Here is an 8,582-nt window from a genome sequence, read left to right on the forward strand (position 1 = left end):
TGTATTGTAATTGTTGGAAGATGAACTAAATAATTTTAAAAAAGAACTAGTGAAAACTGGCATTTTTATAGCAGCTACAATCGCTTACGCCGCGTTTTCTCTGCACTGCAACCCTATAAGTTGTGCAATTAATTCGCCATAAGCAGTCGTGTTTGCGTTATATGCATATCAACTTATCAATTGTAATTTTTCTGGATTCCATCCATGTGATATTTTCGGCAGAAAAAATGCGCAAGAGCGACACGCACGCTTGAATCAAGTGGCTATTGTCCGACTGTCATATTTGTGTGCATTCACATGAGGACAATGCGGCCGTGCCTGGTGGTGGGGGTAAATCTGCAGAGACATCTTGACTGCCTATCCCTAGGATAGTGTCTCAGTCCATTCTCCTGTACTTTAATGCTTTTATGCGATCAAATTAGGTAAAATGATATTTGTGTATATATGCCTACATATGTATTTGTCATTATTTGATGGGGTGTAAATATTTTCCTCAATATGCAAGGCATATTTAAGTGTAGGAATTAAATCCCCTTTAATGAATGAATGTTCATTAAAATTTGTATCTATAATCATTCAAACATTGTGAAACATTCCTTTTATATTATTGGTTTTCTTTAATCTAGTTTCGCTTTAAAATAATCAAAGGTTTAGAAAACATCATGTAATTTTAAATCAACTGACTTAACAAACCAGAAACCTCATGTACGTATTGTCAAAAATATTTTTCACAACTTATTTTTTTTAATAATATATTTATTATACCGAATTTGTAATACATTCATACAAATAGCTACATGGTTTTAATTAAATAGTATACAAGTAATTATGTGCGTGAAAGGTACAACAAAATAAGTAAAAATAATCAAGTTTTTAGTTAATTATGCTGAGTTGTTCTTCAGCATAACTAGCAAGGGAAAATGAGCTGAGTTAAAAAACAAATTAACTGTGATTATTTTATGAAAAAGAACAAATGAAATGATTTATTATTTAAAAAATTTAACAAGGACTAAAAGAATAAGTGTACTTGCCTGACCTGCATTTTTTTTACTCATTCTGTTATTCCTTTCACCCACAAAATTACATTATATAATTCATGTAAGCCCTAGTATAAAAATGCACAGCTCTTCCTATTAATAAAAATTTCTGCCTTTTAACATTTTTATGTAACACAAAATATGAATGTACCTTTAGTGAGATTTAAAAAATGTTTTCTTGGACATATTAACAACACTTACATTTATGTAAAAGCAAAAGTTGTCTATTGTCCAAAAAAAATTGACATTCGCCTGTTTCAATTGCACATTTTTATGTCATCATCATTCCCCATCATAATGGCATCAAAATAACACAAAAAAATATAACAAGGTGTTGTATGTAAAAATAAAATTACTAAGTATATACAGTAGTTTATATAATAGAATAGTATTTATAAATAATCGAGTGAGAAAATGTAAATAAATATGGAATCGAACCTGGAGCCTTCTGTGCATAAGTCAAGCGTCTTAGCCACTACACCACAGAGGCCGCTGTTATTATGTTCCGTATAAAGTGGTGGACATTCGAAGTTTTAGTTGAGGGGTAACACAAACACTTACAGTATTAATGATATACATATCTTTGATAGGCAGATAACTGCAAAAGTGTTACTTTTCAGGAGAGCAAAAAAACGTTATTGTGAACCCAATTATTTAGCTACAGAACTCATATTTTGCAAAATGGGTTATTATTTACAGATCATTTTATCTGTGTAACCACATTGGAGTAATTTGTACAAATAACATAAATTTTTCAGATATACTACTTGAACCATTAAAGATGATGCAGAAATGAGTCTACTTACTACTATTTGAACCACTCAATGAATGATAGAAATAAGTACTTATATTACTGTGTCCATCTTGTATTATTTTTACCACTGAAAATAAGACACAAATGTCAAAACTTATTTTATGAAAACAAAAATTTAATAGGCACAAAGTTGTTTATTTATGTTTTGAGTAGTCGTATAAGTGTACTGTTAATACCATCAATGCAGGCATACACCAGAAAAATTTTCTCATCTAAATCTAAAAATGAACAAAATTTAGTTCTACTCTCATGTCCACCAATCAAAGACATATTATGTGCACATATTCTAATACATATGTATATCGTCGGTCGACTGAAGTTTTCTTATTTCAAAGTTTCACGTTGAGTGATGTCACACATATTTTTACAGTTCAAGCAGGAATTTGAAAATTCAAACTTTGATTTGTTATTACAATTGTTATCAAAATTGATTATTTCGCTTAGTAGTTAACCAATTTAAATAATAATAGGGTATTATCACCCGGGAGGAATATCGGATTTAACACATTTTCCATATAAAGGATTTCTCAAAAACTCCTTTAGTGTTTATAAAAGCTCTAATAATCAATAATTTCATTCATAAATTTCGTTCACTATTTTCAACATCTCTGAAAAGCGTTTCTATTCGGTTGGTAATAAATTCGATCATCCAAACCCACCCAACAGTACACCACGAATCGTGCATTTGTTTTAAATGTTGGTAATCCGAATAGAAATTGAAACGACGCGTATTGCTCTCTATGATTTTTTCCCCTTCTCTAGCCAACCTTGAAATAAATGGCGACCGTAAAATGGGGCGACATTTAAATCGTAAGGCGACTTTGATCAGCGGATATATTGTTTATATTTATCTCTATAACTACTGATCATTAATAAATTTCGGTCAATTTAAACAGTTTTTTTCATGTAATACGGAATACGATTTAAATGAAATTGTTATATAACTTTATTTAAAGTAAGATTTCAAGAAGTTTGAAGTGGAATCGTCAAGATATTTTTTAATTTTTAAAAATTTAGTAGTAGACTTTTTTTAATGATACAAGTGATTTCGTAATTTTCATTGTCTTGACATTACTGGTACTTATATCACTGAGTGTCCATTATTATGATTGTTTTAATATTTTAATTTTTATTTAACGAATAATAAGAAGTTTTCTAAAATGAGCTGAAATTGATCATTTTATATACATCTTTTTTTTGAGAGCGACATGATTCGAACTTATTAATAAAAGTTTTGAAACAGGGCCTACAAAAAAATATTTTGCTCAAATACTAAGAAAAGCTGTTACAAAAATTCGGGCTGCTTTCAACCATTACAAAATATTATTTGAAACACTATACAATGAATAATATAAAGTTAAACATCCTTCAAATCATTTAAGCCAGTTTTCCAGAACAGAAGGAAAATTTTATTTACCAAAATGTGAGGACTGGGGATTTTCCCTTAACATACTGGATTTCAGAATATAAATAAAAAATATTATGACTCAAATGAATGAGTCTTAAAGATTTTCTTTTAAAGGTGAGCAAATAAATGTGAAGCTTCGTTCTCGAATGATAACGGTGAAGTTATTCATCTAGTAAATCAGATAATTGTTACGAAATGCTTGTAAAAAAACCTCATACACCTCAATTGCACTTCTTGTGAAATTTTGTCGAACATTGTTGAATATGGCCAATATTAATTTCCTAAGTATGTTTCATGTCTTTGTAAGAAACAGATAAACAGATACAATAATTGCTTTCCTGGAATAAAGTAATGGATTCTAATTCATTCGGTAAAATAAATGTTTTCAAAGCAGTGAAAGACAAGTTTTCACCAAATAAAAAGAACACAATAACCGCTCATTCTGTTTCGATAATAATGTCAGTCTATGAACAAATTCCTATACACAATAATACATTCATTAACTGATAATTTTATTCCATCAAAAAGCAAGGTATATTATGTTATCTTTATCAATTATTTAAAATATTTCTTAAATACATTTTTTTAATCACCATAATATTTTTCTTGATTTATATTTTAATCTTGATTTATATTTCAATTATTATTTTTGAGTATATATAAAAATTCCATTTTTTGGTTTACAATAATTAGAAAAATAATTTTTGTTTTATGTGGAATTAAAGTATATTATTTTTAATTATTTCATGAGATTCGACTTAAACGCTTATTAAATACACGCCCAATCATAATTTGCTGATACCTGAGTGTTTTTTTTGCAAGTAATTTACTATCGGAGGATGGATAATATAATTAAAAAAGAAGTGAATAGTTATATTTATAATTCTTTTTTGTGTAGCACTGACTTAAAACACCGTTTTTTTTTATAATTTATATGTTATACTAAAAATATTTACCAATTAATAATAAAATAAACAAATTATTGTAAAACGTCACTCCCCATTTTATACTCAAGAATCGTTTTTTTTTTACGTAAAGCGAAACGTTAATGTAAATATATGTATTAAATTAATATAAAATTGTATTTAGTAGTAATTTTGTATACGTTGTATACTTATATTTTTTATCTAAATAAAGTAAAAAATAAAATGAAATTTTCAAAACAAACGCATAAAATCATGATGTATCAAAGCGACCTCACTCCGAAGGGTTGACTTTGATCACAAAGTTTTTATTATTTTCTCGCTCACACAACATAATATTTTCTCATTTAAAAAATAAGAATTTTAATTTTTCTTTTACGAAGGTTTGAAGTTCGAAACTGAACAAAGTCACCCCATTCCACTTACTCTACTCGAATCATAAATTTTTACGTAAAAACTATCTTCGCATACGATGACGTCAAACTTGGTGACGTCATGAATTGTCTGTTTTTATTTATATTCAAATGACTAGACTTTAATCCTTTATATCTCCCTTATTTCTTAACGGATTTTAATAAGAGTAGTACCGATTGTCTTGTGATTTTTCAAATTAAATTATTAGCTAATAAAAAAAAACCGTGATAATAGCCCATTACACGCACATTTTTCTGATTTTTGGTTTTATATTTTTGGCATATATTTTTTTTGTGGTACTGCTAATGTCTATTCGTATTTATATTTTCTTCTTCGTTAACTATTCAACATTTTAGGGTACCAAAATCTGTATATCCAACTGTTTTTAAAATATAATCAAAATAAAACTAAGAAAAAAAGAATTTGTATTATTTTTGTCAAAATAAAAAATTCTTCTTAAATGTGAATTTCCTGTATCGACACCCAGGTTTACCTAGTGAGGCAGATAATTACAAAATCAAAATGTTTTTACCAATCCGAAGATGGTCATTAGAGGGTGAAGGAACTAATTGATTAAATTAATAAGTTTAGTGGAAGTGTACAATCATTTTTATTATCTTAATCTTATATTATCATCAACTTTTCCCTCACTAAACACAATGAGTTGTCTCTTTTTTGGTGTGGTATTAAGTTTGTTTTTTATCTTTTTTACTTTTTGCCTCAATGTGTATTTCTTTTTATTTAGAAATTTTGTATCTGCTTATAGAAGTATTAAATATGTTTTTTTTTTAATGATAAAGAGTTATAAATTAAAATACTTAATTACAGTGGAATTATTGTACCAAGAATTGACAACTATTATATATAAAAGAACAAATATTCAATACATTTTTTTCTAGTTGCTAGTACTCATACATTTATTTTTGTGGCTATTTTTTTAGAAAACCTTCATGGAGGGTGGAATGTAACTTAAAGAATATTATTTGTGCACCAATCCAACTTTTATCAGCCTTCATCACCATATACATTTTTTCCATGTAAATATATTTTTTTGATTATTAATGTAGGTACCTACATTATTTTATATTATCTGCCTTTTAGGGTTGGTACATTGATTTGTCTCAAGGCAAGAATAGAAAAAGTGTATCTAGGACAGTGAAAACTTCCTGGCATTTCTGGGAATTCAATGTGTGCGTATTTTGTTTTTTTTATTTTATTAAAAATTTTATGTTAAAAAATATTGTCTCTGATTTTGGTCTTCGATAAATTGGAGATTAGTAATAAATTTACATTAAATATCTGGAATTCTGAGTTGAAATGTGTCGATCTCTCCACAAAATGGCATTCTTAACATTTTCTAATATAAAAAACCATAGAAATCTATATTTTCCCACATTCTTAAATAAGCTGTTTATAAAAATAATTCATTAATGTTAAAAATGCTGTTTTCCTTGCTGATACTGTTGTGGGACTCACCCGGAAACGAATGATCTCTGTCGCCTGACCTACTATCGTCTTAAGCACAGTGCAAAAAGTGAATCGTGCATTTCCGTACGTAAACAACAAAATAGTTATAACATCTAAATTACTGATTACCTGGCACGGATGCCAAATTGCTGACATTCAGGGAAATAGATGATCTAAATTCCCCAATCGGAAATAAAGAGCAAACTAAGAACAACTACTATAAAATCAGTAGCACTCTTAGGTACCATCAGTAGTTCAGTAGAGTTCAGTTCAGGCATGAAGTACTTCAGATTAGTTCAATTCCTTTATCGACGTTACTCTCCCACTTCATAGTCAAATTCTGTGTTTTATTAAACATTTTGTAATAAATACACATTTAAGCATACTGTTGTTTTCTTTCGTTATCTCTGACTGGTGTAGGAGCTCCTGGCATCAACAAGCAAAAATCGTACACTGTTATAGGTATTCTTACATACAATTTTTATTTCGGGGTCGGCATGAAATTGACCATCTTTGTGCAACTCGGTTAAGATTAGACTATAACCTGTCTGCGTAATCTATAAATGTGAGAACACTACAATAAATTATATGAATTATAAACATAATATTTAAATTGGTTTATTTAACCATTTTTGCTCTCCTCGGATCTCATGAAGAGACCAATACCTTAAGAGAGACAAAGGAAATAACTTATTGATAGATACTTCCTTAAATTCATAGGTTTTCACGACCTTTCCGATTCTTGGAATGTTTTTCTGAATTATTAATACTCATTACAGCATCCATCATCTTGGCTGGCTTTCAAGAAATAATGTTCTTTTTGTTATTTTTTTTATTATTTACTTACTTTTAAGTATAATGTCTAACATGGAGGAGAGGGGACTGTCAGTAAATGGTACATTGGACATTATTATCTTACCATTTTAACCGTTAAAGACTCGGGTGATGAAGATGAAGGCAGCAACACGGAAAATTTAAATTGTAAAATTAATTGAAAAAAAAGACCTGCGCTGGTTCATATTTTAAAGGGAAAAGTTCTGCAGTTCGAACTCAATGTGGAAAATGTAATGTTGGTTTGTGTATAACTTATTTTGAACATTATTATACCATTTTATAAATAATAGATTATAAAAATAACTGTTTCATTACAATCCAATTATTTCGTTTTTGTGAAATAAAAAAAAAAACATTTCAGTGCCACCGATGTCCATTTGGACACTTTCTAAAAACCCTAACAGAATATTAAATTTTTTCTTTTAGTTACTAGTTCCATGGAACATATTTGTGCATAAGAAATGTAAAATAACAAATTTGATAGAAATAAAAATCTATGTCACTCAAATAACAAAATGTGTGTGTCCATGTGGACACCTGTAGCTCTTATGAGATAAAATTAAAAAATAACAATTCCTTCAAGCGTACTCTAGTGGTAGACAATATAATTCGATAGAATGGTTGATCGCATAAATAAAAAATATTGCTACAAGTAAACTCAACTTAAAAGTCAGCAGATGTCGCCCATGAGAAAGTGTCAAATAACGTGAAGGACTCCTGCTTTGACTAGATATATACGACTTAATGTCTAATCGTTACTCTTCCCAAAAAATCTAGTACCATGAAATTCAAAGAACATAGAACGCTTAGTCTACTATCTCGTGCCTTCAAAATTTATTATCCTAGTATTATTTTGCAGAGAATCTAATAAAAAGTTGAGGCCACTCTTATTCCAGACCAATTTGGATTTAGAAAAGGAATGGGAACTAGGGAGGTTATACTGTATTTGCGAATAATAGTGGAGAATAGATTTAAAACTAATCAAAATAAATATTTTGCTTTTGTAGATATTGCAAAAGCCTTTGACAAAGTTGAATGGAAAGAGCTCTCTTAGGTGATGTAAAAATTGGAGTGAAATATAGAGACAGGAGAATTATATCTGCGCTCTACAAAAATTAACCTGCTTTAACTGCATGTGGAAATTACCAAAAAGGAGGCAAAATAAGGCGGGGAGTTAGACAGGGATGCTCGCTCTCGCCAGTTCTCCTTAATGTATATAATATATACAATATACGATAAATGTAAGCAGAGAAAAAAAATCATAGAGAGGGCGTAAAAATACACAAACAAAAGATAGATATAATCTTTTCAGATGACATCGCTCTGATTGCTAAAAGTGAAGAAGAACTCACAGAAGCTCTGACTACCATGGAGAATGTACTAAATACGGGATAATACAAAAATAAACGGAAACAAAACTAGAATGATGACTGCGGGGCGTAATGAGTAGCTTGTATAAATGTAGTAATGTTAGGAGCAACATTGAAAAACCCTAAAGAGTTTGTGTGCCTTAGAAGCAGGACCACCTAAGATGGTAGAAAAAAAAGAGAATTCGACAGCCGCATTCATCAAGCAAAAGGCTTGCGTTTTACTATATTTAAATATATAAGCACTCCAAAGGCCATGAGCGGGGGGAGGGTGGCCAGCGTTGCCAGCCTCTAGATTCATAGCCCACCCAAGTCCAT

Source organism: Micrasema longulum, unplaced genomic scaffold (assembly GCF_059751315.1).
Source record: "Micrasema longulum isolate JH-2025_06_02 unplaced genomic scaffold, ASM5975131v1 h1tg000849l, whole genome shotgun sequence".
Taxonomy (NCBI): Eukaryota; Metazoa; Arthropoda; class Insecta; order Trichoptera; family Brachycentridae; genus Micrasema; species Micrasema longulum.